The sequence below is a fragment of the Nothobranchius furzeri genome, chromosome 17 (assembly GCF_043380555.1).
Source record: "Nothobranchius furzeri strain GRZ-AD chromosome 17, NfurGRZ-RIMD1, whole genome shotgun sequence".
Lineage (NCBI taxonomy): Eukaryota > Metazoa > Chordata > Actinopteri > Cyprinodontiformes > Nothobranchiidae > Nothobranchius > Nothobranchius furzeri.
In genome coordinates this window covers 57,318,481-57,336,468 of record NC_091757.1, presented here as the reverse complement: position 1 = coordinate 57,336,468, position 17,988 = coordinate 57,318,481, and the positions used below count along the sequence as shown (strand labels likewise).

At 45.1% G+C, this 17,988-nt stretch overlaps 1 protein-coding gene across 3 annotated transcripts in view; it reads right to left on the bottom strand.

Annotated features, from left to right (window-relative positions):
- The window catches only part of atosb (atos homolog b), a 29,077-nt gene extending 12,338 nt beyond the window's left edge, over positions 1–16,739 (bottom strand). The window contains exons 1-2 of one of the 3 annotated variants that reach the window (XM_015973217.3): positions 16,536–16,702; positions 2,264–2,393 (exon numbers count right to left, since the gene is read on the bottom strand). The gene's annotated coding sequence lies outside the window, so the exon portion shown is untranslated. Of the gene's footprint in view, positions 1–2,263; positions 2,394–2,794; positions 2,886–16,535 lie in introns of those variants that run through there. The other 2 variants (XM_015973218.3, XM_015973219.3) reach the window with 2 other exon arrangements.
- Positions 16,740–17,988: the final 1,249 nt, after the last annotated feature.

Below are 17,988 nucleotides of genomic sequence, written 5' to 3'. Positions count from 1 at the left end.
AGATTTTACACTTTTAAAGAGAAAACATGCAGCAGAGTCAGATAACAGGTTTGGCTGCACTTTATCAATAAAAGCCAAATATTACAAAGTTACACCAAAACCAACATTAATCAAAAGCACCTTGTAAAATTTTAATGTAATTTAAAAAATAACGCAAATTTTGTTTTTAATTCCAAAAAGTTGCTAAACTACAAAACGGTGGGATGAAAGAGAAGATGGATGATTCAGCCTGGTTAATGACCTTGGAAAGGATATAAATAGATAAAAGCAAGAAGAGGACCCCCCCCCCCCCCCACACACACACACACACTAAAGTGTCATGGCCAACCCAAAGCTAAAGTGTTCAGACACCAGCCAGTCAACAGTCTACAAGTTAAACCAGATCCTTTCAACCATCAGCTCTGCTCGGATGGAAACTAATGGTTCATCAAAGCGGTTACAAACATTAATGATTTCATTTATACGTAAAGAAAAGAAACACATGGATCCCATGAGGATTGCTGTGAAGACTCTGACACGAGTCAGTGACTCGACGCAACCTGCTGGGTTCCTTATATAGGAAACTTTTTACTGATTGGCTGAATGAGCTGACCTCTATTGAAGTGTTTACTCTGTGAAGCGCCGTGAGACGACTCTTGTCGTGATTTGGCGCTTTATAAATAAACTTGAATTGAATTGTATTGATAATTAAAAGGCTCTAAGTGATTTAAGTTAACACTGACTTGCGTGGTGGAAGCTGGTGCTGAAACCAGTGGAGGTCGACATTTTGCGGGGCGGTAAATAGGCCAGCCCCTAAACAAAACAATAATAAATAGCCGGTGAGATCTGGACTAAAACAACAATCGTTCCCAGTTTTCTGTGAAAAATCACATTAAAGATCCAACCAGGAGCAATAAAAGGTCAAACGTAGACGAAGGCTGCACACAAGATCCATTGTCCACTAAGGTTGAAGGAAACTGTGGTCATAAGGTCAAAGGTCAGCTGTCCTGGGTCAGATGACTGAGCACATCAGGAGGCCTGGAGGTGTTACATTTCATCATCATGAGGAAAATGTGTTGGAGACGGTGATGCGTGAGAAGGAACGAATCGGAGTGAATCAGCCTGATCTAATCAAGAGAGACAAAGATTCCCAACAAGTATTTGATGGACAATTATGGTGTGTGTGTGTGTGTGTGTGTGTGTGTGCTCCCTGTAAACTTTGTAAACACACTTATCCTGATCTACTGGGCCTAGCCAGCTCACTAAACCCTTTGAAGATGGCAGAGCTTCAAACTTTGCGCCTAACCTTAAAAAAAACTAGCCTGACCTTTGACCTTTGTGTATATTAATCACAACACAGAAATGCAGCATGCATGTGTGCACAGACCCTGGTGCTCGGACACCACCACTTATCGTCTCTCAGCAGGAGAATTCGTGTTATTTGCTCCTCCTCTGGCAGGAACACAGCTGCTGTGTTTGCAAGAAAATAAAAAGTTTAAGCCAAAAACTTGTTTCAGGAGTTGGACGGCAGCTTGATTTAACCGTACCAATTTAGCCTCTTGAAAAAGGAAAAGGGAGTTTGACAGGGTGAAGTTTTCACCCTGTCTTGTTTCCAAAACGATGTATTTTTAGTCTGCGACCTCGGCTGTCACGCTGACTGAAGCTTTGTTGAAGTCTCATCTCAGGCAGCTCATTTGCACTCTGCCCTGCTTGTGTATACGAACGCACCCTTCACATGCAGCCCATAACAGAGGCATGATAGCATCAGCATGAAGTTAGCGGCCGCTCAGATTGTCTCATGACGTTTGTGCAGCACCCCGCCTCGACTGCTCCCAGGCCTGGCCTGTGCCTGGACGCTGATAAACAACACAGACGCGTTCATTCTCAGACACAAACCGTCTCTGGCTGCCTCAGCCAGGAATCAGCTGTTGATCGTTAGATTACAGTACCTCTCTACAAAAGGTGGGTGGGAGAACAGCGACTTTGTGGAGCGTTAAACACCGGTGTGTGACAGGAAGTGACAAGAGAGGAGTACGCCTTTAAAGCAAACACTTCAGTAGTGGAGTCATGACAGTTTTAACCCAGCTGGCTAGGGACGTCTCTGCTGAAAATACAGTTTGACTCAGGCTCCTTTTCTGTCCTGCCCTTCCTCCCTGTCTGTCTGCCTTTCATGTGGCCATTTTAGGAGATGTTGAGTCATCTGAGCCCAGCTGAGAATACGGCAGCAACCAACAGGAGCGACGCTACAACACTTGACTCAAGAAGGAGAAGTTGTGACACTCACCCAGTCAGAAAGATGAGGCTGATCTTACTGTGTCTCTCCTTCCTTCCTCGGTGTCGTTGCCTGGGTAGATGACACTCGTGTCCTCCTCTGGGTCAGGCTAACCTCTCTCTCTCTGGCTGCTTCCTTCACCCTGAACAGGTTGTGGTGGAAGTACAAAAGGACAAAAACAAGTCAAGTTGCTCTGCTTGTCTGTCCCTTGTTATGTCAGGATGTCCAGCAGCCTGCAAAGTTTGTTCTCTCTCTCTCTCTCTCTCTCTGTTTTCTTCCTGTCTACCTCACTCCACCCTCATTCACACACATGAACAAATCAAAAACCCATCGTGGACTCCCAGCCCCCATTTCTCTCGCCTGTGCCCTCCTTCTACTTTTCTGCTCTAAGCCACCCCCCCATCCTCCTCTCTCCTGGGCTCTTCCAAAGTATCAGGAACACAAAAGCCCCTCCATGTGCTGCCATAACACCTCTCCTCCTTCATTCTCCCTCAGCGTGTCCCTTTCTCCCAACACTTCACTTTGCCACACTGCCTCTCTTACTGTGTTTTCTTGCTGTTGCTTTCCTCTCAGCTGATAGAGCGGGGCATGCTTTGCTCACTCAGCAGTGAAGGCATACAGAGGAAAGAAAGGGAGAGGGGGGTTGGACGTTGCTATGTGATTGGCTAGAGCAAACGGGGGAATCAGCTGGTGAAGGTTCTGATTGGCTGGCTGGAAACAGTGAAAGGGGAGAGGAAGTGTGCAGAGTCAAACGCCCGCCCACCTGCTCCTGCCTGTCCTGTTCTGCAGAAGCGTGCAGCGTACTTTTTGCAGCGTGTATAGTAAATGTTAGTTAGCTTGTTGTGTGTACAGTAACTGCTTGTCATAACTGTGCAGCTGCACGCTTGTGTGCATCTACTGAAAAGCTGCTAAAAGAGGAGGCGACACCTCTGACATTGCATATGCACACACACATTCCACCCTCCCCCTTTCGTTGCCGTCTTATTCTCTTCCTGACATGCAACTGCAGTCTGTGTGCAGCGTGATATGTACACTTGCACGCTTTAGCCCACAGAAAACAGCAGCTGGAGCACAGATAGAGGCTGGCGTGTGCATGAAAAAAGTTTATCAGTCCAGCTCCAGAAGCAGCAATCAGCTGTGCGCTTGTGTGAGTAATCTTGGCGTCTGTGAGCTAATAAGGAACAGCATGTGGATTAGGCAAGGAATATTTCAGAGTGGTGTGGTTAAAGCTCTTACACACACACACACACACACACACACACACACACACACACACACACACACACACACACACACACACACACACACACACACACACACACACAAGTACATATTTAGGACTCTGCTTTGTTCTGTCCTCATGCTGCTGACAGAATACACACAAATCTGCAGCTCGCGGTGTTATTTTACCCCGGCGGGTCATGGTTTACTCGTTAACTGATGCATACTGGTTGGAACTGGTAACAGAAACCCAAAGACAGCGTTCTCTCTTCATGTTTCATTCACTGCCCGTCTCCGTCTCGTGATGAATCCTGATTTACGCCTGCCTTCGGTTCCTTTTCCAACTGTGAAACATCACATCTGTTTCTAACAAGATGGAAAATTGGTCCCCGACTGTTTATTTCCCATTTTCTCTTTAACAAACAGGACAGAAGGCACATATTACAGCTCCTTCCTTCTTTATTTTTAAAAACCAGTTATAAACAGTTTATAAAGCCGATTCTAAAACTCTAAATGCATTGAGATTGTACATGTCAAGTGAAAAGCAGCAGGATTCAACTCCCCTCACCACCTCTAAACCGGCTCCGCCTGTACTGTCATTTAAACAGATTCATCGCTTGATGCATGGCCAGAGTATCGCTGAACCGAAGGGTGAATGCTCTTCTTCACTTGAAAGACACTTTGGAAAAAAGTTCTTGCTAAAAAAGAACACAATGCAAATGTAGTTATGTTAACGTTATCCGCAGCCACCTGCAGCAGGGGCGGCGACACACCAGCACCCCTAAAATATAGAATTAATACGTGTAGGGAAAATATAGATCACATTTTAACACAGGTCAGTAAACCTCCAGAGATGCATGAAGGAGTAGGGTGTGTGTGTGTGTGTGTGTGTGTGTGTGTGTGTGTGTAAGGTGAGAAGTGGTTTGAAAAACAAGACAAGTCTTCGACTTCCAAATGAAGATGTGAGGATAAGAGAGAAAGGGAAGGGGGGAGGGAAAGACGGGGTCAGATAAACTGATCAGTGAAGAATAAAATGAGACGAGGATCCTTTAACAGCTCAACTACATCTTCTACAAGCCGAACTCACGGAAAACCTCACTGATTCCCGTTCCACACACACACGCACGCACACACGCACACACACACACACACACACACACACACACACACACACACACACACATGCTTGAAAGCCTGAAGTTCATTTAAGAGCTGATGTTTCAGCACAAGTTTCCCCAAAGCTTCAACCAACCTGAGACATCCTTAAAGGGGTGGTTGACTTGCTTCGTCAATGCGGTGGTCTTTAGGAGAAATGAATGCGCGGTAAGTCGTTCTCGGTGGGGACACAATATTCCAGCGCACCGTTTCCCAGACCTAAAGGTTGCCCACATCACAGCTGAGCTTCAGACCTGTTGGAGTCTTATTTGTTGATATTCAGACATCTCGCCTCAGATTCGATAACAATAATGCGACTCTCCCACTGACTTGCAACACAGATGTTTTATCTCTACAAACAACACAAGCCTGGAGGACCTTCTGCTGTGTGGTGAAGTTGCTAATGCTAATGTTAGCTTCTGCTGCTGATCCCCAAACATTAAAACAACAGTCTTCCTCGTCGTGAGCCAAGATGTGTGAGCCCATGAATTTTAAGTGACAGGGTGACATGGATCTGTCAGGATTTTCAAATCCTAGAGTTTCACCGTCTGTTTGCTAGCAGAAGCTACTGCAGGAGATGGGTGTAGGAGACTATTTTCATGTTCAGCCTGCATAAAACACTCAGCGTGACCAATTATAATCAGAGAAAAACATTAAAACATGGTTTATCAGTCACTCACACCTGTAAGGAGTCATGTTTTGGATTGAAATGATTTGACTTGAACCAAATAATCATTTTGGGGGGAGAAAACACAGGTGTGTGTGGGCGGGGATCTGTGGACTATTCATGTGTTCATATCTGGTGAAGACATTTTCAACACTTCTTTCATATTTCACGTAAAAATACAAAAATGTGTATTTTTATTTGTATCATCATAAATGAGTGGATATTGATGTGTTTTGTTTCACCAAAACAACAAGGTAAACAAAATGTTCCTTATTATATCTCATTAGCGCCGCTCGCCTGTTCTATGCTAACATGCAGGGACCGGTTTCTTTTTCCTGATTAAAAACCATAGTTTCCCAACTCAAATGGAAGGTAAATCTCACAGTTTTCCCCTCTGGCAACAAGAATTTACAACAGAGCTCTGGTTGAGGTAAAAGCGTGAAATCCCGTAATAAAACCGTATTATTGTCAGCAAGTTCATGCAGGTTCTTAACCAATCAGTTTCTTTACGTTTACCTTTTGTGGAGTGCTATAACGACCTGTGGAGGTGTGCTTACAGGTCTCATTCATTTGTTTTTCTTTCAATCAATCAGTCTGCTGTGGTCTCTAGAATGAATGAATGAACACCTTTTGGGGGGGGGGGCTCCTGTAGAAGTATTTGGTATGACCCTCCCAGGACTCGAACCCCAATCTCCCAGTCCCAGGCGGACACTCAACCACCAGGCTACTGGGCTGGTTTAAAGATGACAGGCAAAGGAAAATCCATTGTTCAAGTTAAAGAAAAAGAAAGATCCAAATAACCACTGGCCAGATGGTTCCATGAAGGCCAACCAATTTTTATTTGGATATAAAAATCCCGAAACAAACAAGGGGAGAAGGCCGTATGCTGGTTTGGTGTTTTCAAACACACGGATCGCTGTAGAGGTTGTTTTAGGGTGATTAAGTTGCAGCAAGTAAGTACAGCTGAAAATGTGTACTTGTTGAGTCAATTTTACAGTAAAGGAACATTTAATTATAGCACAGCTTCCACAAACACTTTCCGCCACAGTTAATGAATTCATCATGCAGCGGACCTACGACTGGATTTAATTTTGTAAGCGTGGAACTTTTATGTTGCGCAAACAGCAACGTGCTGCTACGATTAAACTTCCCCACAGACACAATTAAAGCTTGGTTTGATCCAATCTCCTTGGTATTAATACGATATTAACACCAAGAGGACTCCTAGATATTATCAGTATTTATACTTAAATCCATCTCTAATCACATCTAGTCTGAAGCAGCTGCTTTGTTTAGAGCTGACGCCTCACAAAGTTTGGTCGAAATGGCTGAACATAAACAGGAGCAAACAGAAAGTACCAACATAAATCAAGGAGACGTTGATGTGCCACACAGACGAGACAGAGAGTGCAGTAGGAGGAAACGTGGAGATGAGAAGTGTGGCAGCGTGAGTCTTGGTGACAGGCTAGGCTAGATTAGAGGAATGTTCCAGAGAAATATGCTGCCTATTCACGGAGGACAGGAAATAAAGCCTTCCCTTATTCCACTTCTCTTTTCCCTCTTCAATCCCTCCCTTTAAATGTACCCGTCTGTCTTTTCACCTATCTCCCATGCTTTCTGCCTCAATTTCACGCTTGAGAACTTTGCATGACACTGACGGCGCAGCACCGCTTTGATATCTGCAAAACGTACTCTTGTCTGAGACGTAGCTAGTTAGAGGAAAAAGGGGCACCAAGTAGTGCTAGATGCTCCTGTTAACCAGCCAATCTCACTAATGATTGGTTCCTAACAACAGCGGATGGTGGAGAGGATTACCAGCTCAAGTGGACGGTGGAGGAGATTACAATAACAGTCTCGGAGCTCAATCACACCCACATTTATCTCAGGTGAAAGGAGAGGAAAAGGGAACCAAATTATAATGTGACCTTCAGAATAATTGTTCATTTAGACATAGGGCTGTGGATATAGCAAAATAAAATTACAATCACCGCAACATCAGAGCAATAAAACCTTGTAAAGGGTCATTTAATAGGTAATAAATGGTGGGCATTTACAATTTGCATGGTTATACTACAATCAGCCAATCAGATGGACACTTGCTTTTGAATTTTAATGACAGTGATGCTAAAGAACAAGTGTTGAATGGGACGGATGAGTTTATTCCTTATTATGGTGTAACTCTACATAAGGAGCATAAATGCATGCCAACAGGCAACATAAACACAGCTGTTCTTCTATTTTGATCCGAGTGTCTGAAGATAAAAAGGTCAGAGATTAATCCCGAGTCCAGTTCAACTTGCACAAAAAAAAGCTCGTCCATGTATCCTTGTTGGGTCATTGAACTGATTTGCCGGCATTTAACTGTATCCAATTCAAACTTATACCTGATCTAAACTTACGGACTAGCACGGCGCTGTTACTGGTCTCCTATCCAGCATGTTTCTGTGGCATTACTGGTCCTTAAGGGTCTTTATCCAGCATGTTTTAGTTTTTTCCCTGCTCCAAAACAGGAGATTCACCTGTTCAGCAGTTTGTCAAGAATTCTGCTAATCACTTTCTGATTAAAATCAGGTATGCTGGGAGCAGAGAAACAACCAAAACATGCTGGATAGAGGCCCTTAATGGTCTAAATGACCAGGGTTGGACAACGCCAGACTAGCATGATCAGAAATTACAGTTTGGATCTGTAAGACCAAAGTTGGTCCTGAAAGGTCTCACAATAAGGCCCATTTAGGAGCTCAAAATGACAAAATCCAGGAAATACACAGTCATTAATTAAGAAGGTTTTGATTCATGTTATTCATATATTATACTATAAGTGTATTAAAAAATTCTAACACAAACTCATCAGGAAAATTCCACCCAGATAAGAAAACTAACCCTCTGTCCTTCTGGACCAACCAAAGTGAGCAGTCTACAGGCAAAAACTCCTGCTAATGACAGCTATTCAACCACATATTCACATGGTCTTAGGTGAAGGGTGAGACAAAAAACGGTTCAGAGGATCTTTCATGGATGTAAAATCGAAGAGTCGGAGTACCCGGCCCGGAGGGTTACCGGGGTCCCACCCTGGAGCCAGGCCTCGGGTTGGGGCCCGTGAGCGAGCACCTGGTGGCCGGGCTTTCGCCCATGGGGCCCGGCCGGGCACAGCCCGAACCGGATACATGGGCTCATCCAACTGTGGACCCACCACCCGCAGGAGGAACATGAAGGGTCCAGTGCAGTGTGGATCGGGTGGCAGACCGAGGCGGGAGCCTTGGCGGTCTGATCCCCTGACAAGGAAACAGGTTATTGGGACATGGAACGTCACCTCGCTGGCGGGGAAGGAGCAGGAGCTTGTGGCAGAGGTTGAGCGGTACCGGCTAGATGTAGTCGGACTCACCTTGACACATAGCGTTGGCTCTGGAACCCAAGTCCTTGAGAGGGGGTGGACACTCTCCTTTGCTGGAGTTGCTCCGGGTGAGAGGCGGAGGGCTGGGGTTGGCTTTTTGTTAGCCCCAAGACTCTGCCTGTGTGTTGGGGTTTACCCCGGGGGACGAGAGGGTAGCTTCCTTGCGCCTTCGGGTCGGGGAATGGGTCCTGACTGTTGTTTGTGCTTATGGGCCAAATATCAGTTCAGAGTACCCACCCTTTTTGGAGTCCCTGGGACGAGTGCTAGATAGTGCTCCATCAGGGGACTCCATTGTCCTGCTGGGGGACTTCAATGCTCACGTGGGCAATGACAGCTTGACCTGGAGGGGTGTGATTGGGAGGAACGGCCCGCCTGATCTGAACTCGAGTGGTTTTGTTATTGGACTTCTGTGCAAGCCGCAGTTTGGCCATAACGAACACCATGTTCGAACATAAGGATGCCCATCGGTACACTTGGTACCAGGGCAGCCTAGGTCACAGGTCGATGATAGACTTTGTAGTCGTATCATCTGACCTGCGGCCGTATGTTTTGGACACCCGAGTGAAGAGAGGAGCGGAGCTGTCAACTGATCACCACCTGGTGGTGAGTTGGATCAGATGGCAGGGGAACATGCTGCGTAGACCTGGCAGACCCAAACGCATAGTGAGGGTCTGCTGGGAACGCTTGGCAGAAGAACCTGTCAAAACGGTCTTCAACTCCCACCTCCGGCAGAGCTTTGACTACATCCCGAGAGCAGTGGGGGACATCGACTCCGAGTGGGCCTTGTTCCGCAATTGTTGAGGCGGCTGTTGCTAGCTGTGGTCGCAAGGTGGCCGGTGCCAGTCGTGGTGGCAACCCCCGTACCCGCTGGTGGACACCAGAGGTTCGGGGAGCCGTCAGGCTGAAGAAGGAGGCCTACAGGGCGTGGCTGGTCTGTGGGTCTCCGGAGGCAGCAGACAGGTACCGGATAGCCAAGCGGGGTGCAGCAGTGGCAGTTGCCGAGGCAAAATCTCGGGCGTGGGAGGAGTTTGGTGAGGCCGTGGAGAAAGACCATCGATCGGCTCCAAAGAGGTTCTGGCAAACTGTCCGGCACCTCAGGAGAGGGAGGCAGCAACTCGCTCACACTGTTTAGAGTGGGAATGGGGAGCAGCTGACGTCAACTGGGGCTATAGTCGGACGGTGGAAGGAATACTTTGAGGAGCTCCTCAATCCCACCAATGCGCATTCCGAGGAGGAACCAGAGCCGGGAGACCTGGGGATGGACTGTCCAATCTCTGGGGAGCAGAAGTTGCTGAGGTAATCAAACAACTACACAGCGGCAGAGCCCCGGGGGCGGATGAGATTCGTCCTGGGTATCTCAAGGCTATGGATGTGGTAGGGCTGTCGTGGTTGACACATCTCTGCAACATTGCGTGGTCATCGGGGGCAGTTCCTGTGGAGTGGCAGACCGGGGTGGTGGTTCTCATCTTTAAGAAGGGTGACCTGAGGGTGTGTTCCAACTATAGGCGGATCACACTCCTCAGCCTCCCTGGAAAGGTCTACTCCAAGGTACTGGAGAGGAGTGTCCGATCGATAGTTGAATCTCAGATAGAGGAGGAGCAATGTGGTTTTCCTCCTGGCCGTGGAACTGTGGACCAGCTCTATACCCTTGCAAGGGTGATGGAGGGGGCATGGGAGTTTGCCCAACCAATCCACATGTGCTTTGTGGATTTGGAGAAGGCTTATGGCCGTGTCCCCAGGGGCATCCTGTGGGGGACGCTCCAGGAGTATGGGGTGGGTGGCTTTCTGTTAAGGGCCATTCAGTCCTTTTACCAGAGGAGCGTGAGTTTGGTCCGCATAGCCAGTAGTAAGTCAGACCTGTTCCCGGTGAGGGTTGGACTCCGCCAGGGCTGCCCTTTGTCACCGGTTCTGTTCATTACCTTTATGGACAGAATTTCTAGGACACGTTGGAGAGGTTACATCTCCAATCTGGTCCGGGAACGCCTTGGGGTCCTGTCGGAGGAGCTGGCGGAGGTGGCCGGGGAGAGGACGGTCTGGAGCTCCTTAGTTGGGATGCTGCCCTTGCGACCCGGACCCGGATAAGCGGAGGAAGACGACGACGATGACGATGAGGTGTACACAAACGATGCTCCAAGACACCAAGACCTACCTAACAGACACGAATGCACAATAATCTTTAAAAAAAATATCAACAGATATAAATAAAAAGTAAGAACAAGCAGAAAAGATGTACCATTGTTTTTGTTAAAACAAACTTGACAGAACAATGAGATGTCAGACACAAATAAACCAGAACATCTTCTGGTTGCATTGCAAATTTTCTTACACAAGCCCAGATGAGCCTAATCTGTCAATTCTAACAACAACCATTTATTCTACTTAAAGAAACCCGTAAATCAGAGAGAGCTAAACAGCAATGCAAAGGAGGGGCTTCATAAGCTCTGTTCTGACCTATTTAGTACAGAGAAGGGCCTTCCAATGAGAAATTCTGGCACATAAGGAAGCAATAAAAAAGCATTGTAGATATGCAAATGTTGTTTGAAACAATCTAAATAACCTTTAAAATGTAGTTTGTTTAAATGTAACATACTCTAAGATGTTCGATATTGACGTTTTTTACTGATTCAGCCTAATTTCGGATCCAGATATTAACTGATACCAATACGCAGGAGTCCCTCCTCATAGAAAATGAAAAACAATCATTTCAGGTTACTAACATCTCATATCTCACTCCATGCATCCTTAAACTTTAAACATAATCTGTGCAAATATGAAAATGACTCAGTTTTATTAAGGCTGGCTGTAGCAAACAAACACAAATATTTTAAAAACTAAACTTTGGATCGGTCATGTTTTGAAATTTTGGGTGCGAGGAGAAGCAGCTGAAGGGATATGTGCTTGGGATGCAAAAGTTGTGTAATCAACAGAATCAAAACCAATACCATTCATTTCTGACATTACATCTTAACACCAATATCAGCGAATAACACAGGACATAGTTTATGTAGGACTGAAATGTGGGTTACAGCTTGTGATTTTCAAATGAAGACAGAGACCTTGGGCGGTGTGCCTGAATCATCTGAGGTCGTTCAGTCCCTAACTAAAGAAAACCTGTAATCACACGTGTGTATTTCTAACAGCCAACCCAAATCATACATCCATGTCTTACTGGCTTCATAACATCTATTTAAATTCTGTTTGTGAAGCTTTAAATGCAAACATTAAGCATGAATTTACGTTACTATCACATTTATCATACAACCACTAAATACAATCTCGTTCACAATCCAATAAATACAAGACACGTGCTGCTATTTGCTCTTTTTTAAAGCAAAAACTAACATATTTGCATTTCTGCCTTTAACAGTAATTTTGTAGGACAAATGTTAAACCTGCTAAAGCAGCAGAACTGAGGACGACAGCAGATTACAAAGCAGAGTTTTGCTTCTCAAAGTGTAATGTCAAACCATGTTGATTCATTCAGCAGGCGGTGCAGTCACTGCTCTATCCTCTTCCTCCATCATCTTCTGTAGTCAGCTGAATTTAAACATGTCATTCAAGTTAAGAGTGAAAAGACCTTTACCACAGCCACTGAACACTCAATTAAAATGGACAGCCAGACAAAGCAAGAATGTGATGTTAGTTTCCTCTTAGGTGAGCTTTTCAATCAAATTCCGGTTATCATTTGAAATAAACCCTGAAAACACGATGCAAACAACTCACTTTCTGTCGTTGCTTCTGTTAACCCCAGAATCTCACAAGCAAGTTTTGGAGGAATGACGAAGCAGACTGATGAAGTCTAAAGTGTGCTGGTGACGATTCTCATTCATCCAGGTCACGGCAATCCAAAGGGTTCAAATGAAGGCAACTGGACTTCTTTGGTTTCTTGAAGACATTTCGCTTCTCATCCGAGGAGCTTTGTCAACTCGAACTGGAATGTGGGAGTCAAGCTTATAAGCTGTAGCTGTCTGCTGTTATTTAACGAGACGAAACATAGGGATGTCCCATTCCGATATCGATATTGGAAGAAATTCGATATCAGCCCAAAAACAGTGTATCGGATAATAATTGACTGCATCAAAAATCTCCGATATAAGCAGTCCGTCAAGGTTCACATGTTTGCAACCAGTGGTTCAATTTTTTTTCTTTTTTTTCTCCATGCTGTTATTGGCTCTTGCTCTCTGATTGAGTAATATCATTTGATCAAGCCTTTCATACATTCCACACTACGAAATAGGTCAAAGTATGTATGACTTGTGCCGATATTCTATCGGATTGATATCGGTATCGGTCAGTATTGAAGGCTGCAATATCTGTATTGTATCGGAAGTGAAAGCTGAAAGCTGCATTTGGAGATCCCTACCGAAACTACTCTGGGTACCTCGCCTCTCCATTCCCTGATGAGTCGTTGTGTTGATTAGATGCAGGAAGGTGTGACCTAGACTGAAACTGCTTAGGAATGAGATTCACAGCTGCATTATAGATACGAGAAAGGTTAAATATAAGCCCCCCACCCCTATTTAAAGTGGTATTTCACGTTTGACATAGATAGCTTCTTTTACTCCTTTCTCACACCATCTATCTTCTCTGTCCAGAATGTGTCCCTCGTTCTTCAGGTGTAGGTGGACTGCAGAGTCGTGACCTGAAGAGGTGGCTCTCCTGTGTTGTGCCATGCTCTTGTGTAATTGTTGTTTAGTTTTCTCAGCGTGAAGATCTGGGCAGTCCTCCCTGCACTGGACTGCATAAACGACCCCACTGAGCTTCTGTTTGGGTGTTTTGTCTTCTGGATGGACCAGGTTCTGTCTGAGGGTGTTGTTGGGTTTAAAGTTTACCGGGATGTTGCGTTTGGAGAAGACTCTTCTAAGTTTCTCGGAGACTCCTGCCACGTATGTGATGACGGTGCCTTTGCGCCTGTTAGCCTTTCCTTTTCTGGTTGCTGCTTTGGATGCTTTTCCAGACTGCATCTGCAGTTTTGGAGAGCTTTCTTGATGCGCTTTTCTTCCTTTTGTTTTCCTTCAGTCTTTGTGGGAATGTTCTCGGCCCGATGGTGTAAAGTCCTGATGACTGACATCATGTCTGTGAATGCTGCAAAATCAGTTTGAACTACTTAAAAGCACTTATAATGAAAACGCTCAACATGTTAATTAACCCCCACGAAATTACCGACGATTCTAATCATGTATGGGAATAAAAGTAGCGTGGGTCAACATGGGTCTCGTTTTCAGTTCAAACTGATTAGATTCTTAAAGGTGTGGAACACTCATTTAATCAATGCATTTGCAGTGGTCTAAAGTAGGAATGAATGAGTTGTAAGCAGAGGCTGACCCACATATTCAATTTTTTCTATATCGGCCATCAGCTAAAATGATCTATAAAAGCCGATAAAAATATATATTGTTTAAAAATCAGGCACCCGTGTGGCCAACTGCCCCCACTACTAGACTGAAAAAAGGACCCAAAGGACCCCAACACACTATTTTTTTAATGTTTTGAGTTTGTTTTATATTTGAAGTTCAATAAATAAGCCACAGGCTATGTTTTTGTTATTCAAGTATAACACGTTAAAAAAACTACTGCAAATGTAGTTATGAGCCTAGAAGCTTAGAGAAATTTGCTTTAAGTGAGAAAATGGGAATTTTAACATTTCTATAAGGTCTTCACCATCTCATCTGGAAAAACGGTTGCAGAAAAGGTCCATCAAAATATTCGTGGCATCTCGAGGTGTGAGGATATTTGATTTCTAGGTGAAAAAGGTTCTTCTCCTTACCTGTGCTTTTCACCAAAGTGATCTTTCATCTCAGCCTTTGCTGTCTGAGATGAGTGAACCACTGAGCACCGCCCTCACAAACGCACAATTTTCTACTTTCAAACGTAACCCCTGTAGAGGCATTTCTCCCTGTTTTTAGTTTCAGGGAATTAAGTTCTAGTGTGTGTGTGTGTGTGTGTGTGTATACACACACACACACACACACACACACACACACACACACACACACACACACACACACACACACACACACACACACACACACACACACACAATCAATACAACCCCAGAGCTGTGATGAGGACTGGATCTAACCTACATAATCATCTGTAATCTCTGACATCAAATCCTGCAGGGGCACATTGGATGACTCACAAAAAGCTCCCAACAGCTCACGGTGTTTAATAATCACACACACACACACACACACACACACGCAGGCATGCACAGGCATACACACATATACAGCAGGTAAAAACCAGCATCATGGACTGCATCCATAACATCAGACAACCAGAAGAAATATAGGATGTTCACTTGATTTGGACAAAGACAGGCTGGACACACAGAGGACAGCGGGATGAACAGTGTCCTTTAGGTAGCGTGGTTTATCAGATGACCTGCCCATGTATAAAACTGAGTGTAGGTGCAGAATCAGTGGTATTATTATAAACCTCTTTACATGCATTATCTGAACTAGACACTGGTGATTACTTATGATAAAATGAAAGCATGCACATTTAACCCTTTTCTTGCACAACTCTGTGTTCTTCCTTGATAATTATCTACAGATGTATTAAAACTCAGGTCTACGACGCAGAACTCTACATGTTGAAGTAGGAAATCCAGGAAGTCATGGCTGGGGTTTCCTGAAGTTCCTTTGCTTTCATACTTTTACCTTTGCAGTGTTTGATCTTCTCTTTTGAAATGAACAGATCTACTGAGTTCCTCTGTCTCACCTGGCCATACTGCATTCATTAGAGAGAGCTTCCTTCTTTCCCAGGGAGGTGGGGAACCTAAGACCAAGTGTGTTTGAACATATGACATGCCCAGACCTAGGTCTCTTGAACAACATGTACACTGCCGTCAGGGCTGGTTACAGCAAATATCTGCATGACGTCACACTCAGCTGAGGACAAAGCCCACTGCTTTCTCCCAGACAGAGAGAGGTGGGGGTGGGCATAAGGAGCAATGCATGTACTGTGCTGCTGCAATGTAGATATGGACACTGTGTGTGTGTGTGTGTGTGTGTGTGTGTGTGTGTGTGTGTGTGTGTGTGTGTGTGTGTGTGTGTGTGTGTGTGTGTGTGTGTGAAGCAAGCAGCTGCAGGATTTCCATGTGCACCAGTGCTTTATGAGTGAGGCAGTGTGAGACTGCAAACATGTGTGCATAATGTGCACGTGCAAGCACCAAGCCACTGTGTTCCATTTTTACAACACAGTTTAAGGCCAACAGAAATGTCACCTTTGCAGTGAGAACTGTTAAACATCAGTGCATGATCACTGCTGAAGCAATGCAACTCCCAAGAGCAATCCAAGGGAACAATACACCCACTGCAATGCTATGCTCCCCCCTATGAGCTTTGCAGGGATCATTAGCCCAAGATTTATGCTCAGTCATAACCTCACATATAATACATCACTCATTCTAGCTGATCTCTTTCTCTGAACATAGATGGACAACCAGAGGAGGAGCAAGAAAATACAGCATTTTCTTATCAGATGCACATGAAACCATAACAGGACACTGGGCTTATTCTTTAACTTTGTGTCTCTAAGCGTTGCAGATTGCATGCAAACACATAAAAAGTGAGACAAAGCAGGGGAACGCCCCCTGTAACCCTACTGTCAGTCCATCAGCTGTCTCAGTATGAATTCCTGCATTGTTTGATCTCATTCACATTTTTAAATGATGACTGATCCCATGCACGCTTACGGGGCAAGTATTTCACCTGAAGCCTTTTAAATTACTAGGTAAATATCATTTTGTCTCGTTTCCTTACTGACACACTTACGCACACAACGTATGAATGCGGTTTAAAAGACAACTAGTTTGGCTAAATGCTGGTTCTAGCGTCACTAACCTCACGGAAGGACCCGCTCCTCGGCAGGAAAAACACGTCCAGGCGTTCAGAACCGAGCGTCCGTGTCGTCTCGGAGTTTGGCCTTTTTGTTATCTCTGTCGTGAGGAGTGCTACGTTGTCGCTTTTCCAGGTGGCTAACGGCAGAAGACCGAAGCATTAGCTCTAAATGTGACGTGGGAATGGTTCCGTTCGTTTCTGTCTCGTCCTCTCACCCAGCCCTGAAACACAGACGAACATAACGTCCTTTCCTCAACGTGCCTGTCTTCTTTTTTTGTGTGTTCACAGCTGTTTTCGTGGTTTAGAGCAAAAATATGCCTCCTGTCTCTTTAAGAATCGTTTCCGGGGTTTACTGACAACTCCGCGGTAGGCGGGACTTAACGGCCAGCTGGGTTCTTATCGTTAATGCGATTGGCAGTTCGCATCCTGGTTAACCAATCAGCACACAGAGACCATAATCCACTTTAAGATATGCAGATTTATTCAAAAACACCTCAACGCCATTGGCTGTTGGATAACTTTAAACTCCACCCAGTACACGTGCTTTCTACCCTCCCGGACTTTAGTGCCAGCCAGGGAAGGCTTTTGTGCTCGGCCTAACGTAATCAGCCGTTTCTTCCTCTAAACTCTCAACACTAATGTTCAAAGAAAAAATCATTAGCAAATAATATCATCGATACTCGCAGAAATGACAGAAGAACTATGCTAATCCCCCTCTTTCCTCACATATGAACTGAATTAGTGAGAGCCATGTTGTCAGAGCTAAGAATAGACCAGCTATATGCTGTATCCTCATGCTGCCCTGGATCCACGCCTGTCTACCCACAGCACACCACTTTGCCCTTAGAGGAGGCCTGACGCGACAAATGAAGGCCCAGAGCACACAGGACACTGCTCTAGGCAACTTAGTTCCTCTAATAAACTCTTCTTGGCTGCCTTCTGGTTTTCAATTCAATTCAAAAATACTTTATTAATCCCAGAGGGAAACTGATTGCTGTAGTAGCTCAGAATAATAATAATAATCAAGTCATCAAAGAGGTGTTGTATATTACAATGGCTGTTGGCAAGAAGGATCTCCAGTAGCGGTCAGTGTTGCAGCCAAACTGAAGAAGCCTCTGACTGAAGACACTCTTCCGTTGTCGGACAGTCTTGTGAAGAGAATGCTCAGGGTTGTCCATCATGTTCTTGATTCTCTGGAGAGTCCTTCTTTGCATGATCTCCTCCAGCGGTTCCACAGTCGTCCCCAGAACAGAAGCAGCCTTTGTTATTAGGCTGTTGAGCCTTTTCAGGTCCCTGCTTCTGATGCTGACCAGCACCTGATTTATCATTGCCCATTATGATAGATGGAAGAGATGGTTTGAATTTCCTCTTTCTCTGTCTCCGTTGTGCTCCCGCTCTGCACCCACGCTTCTTGCGTTTTAGCTCATGTGGGATTTGTGGCTTCAGTTGAGGTATT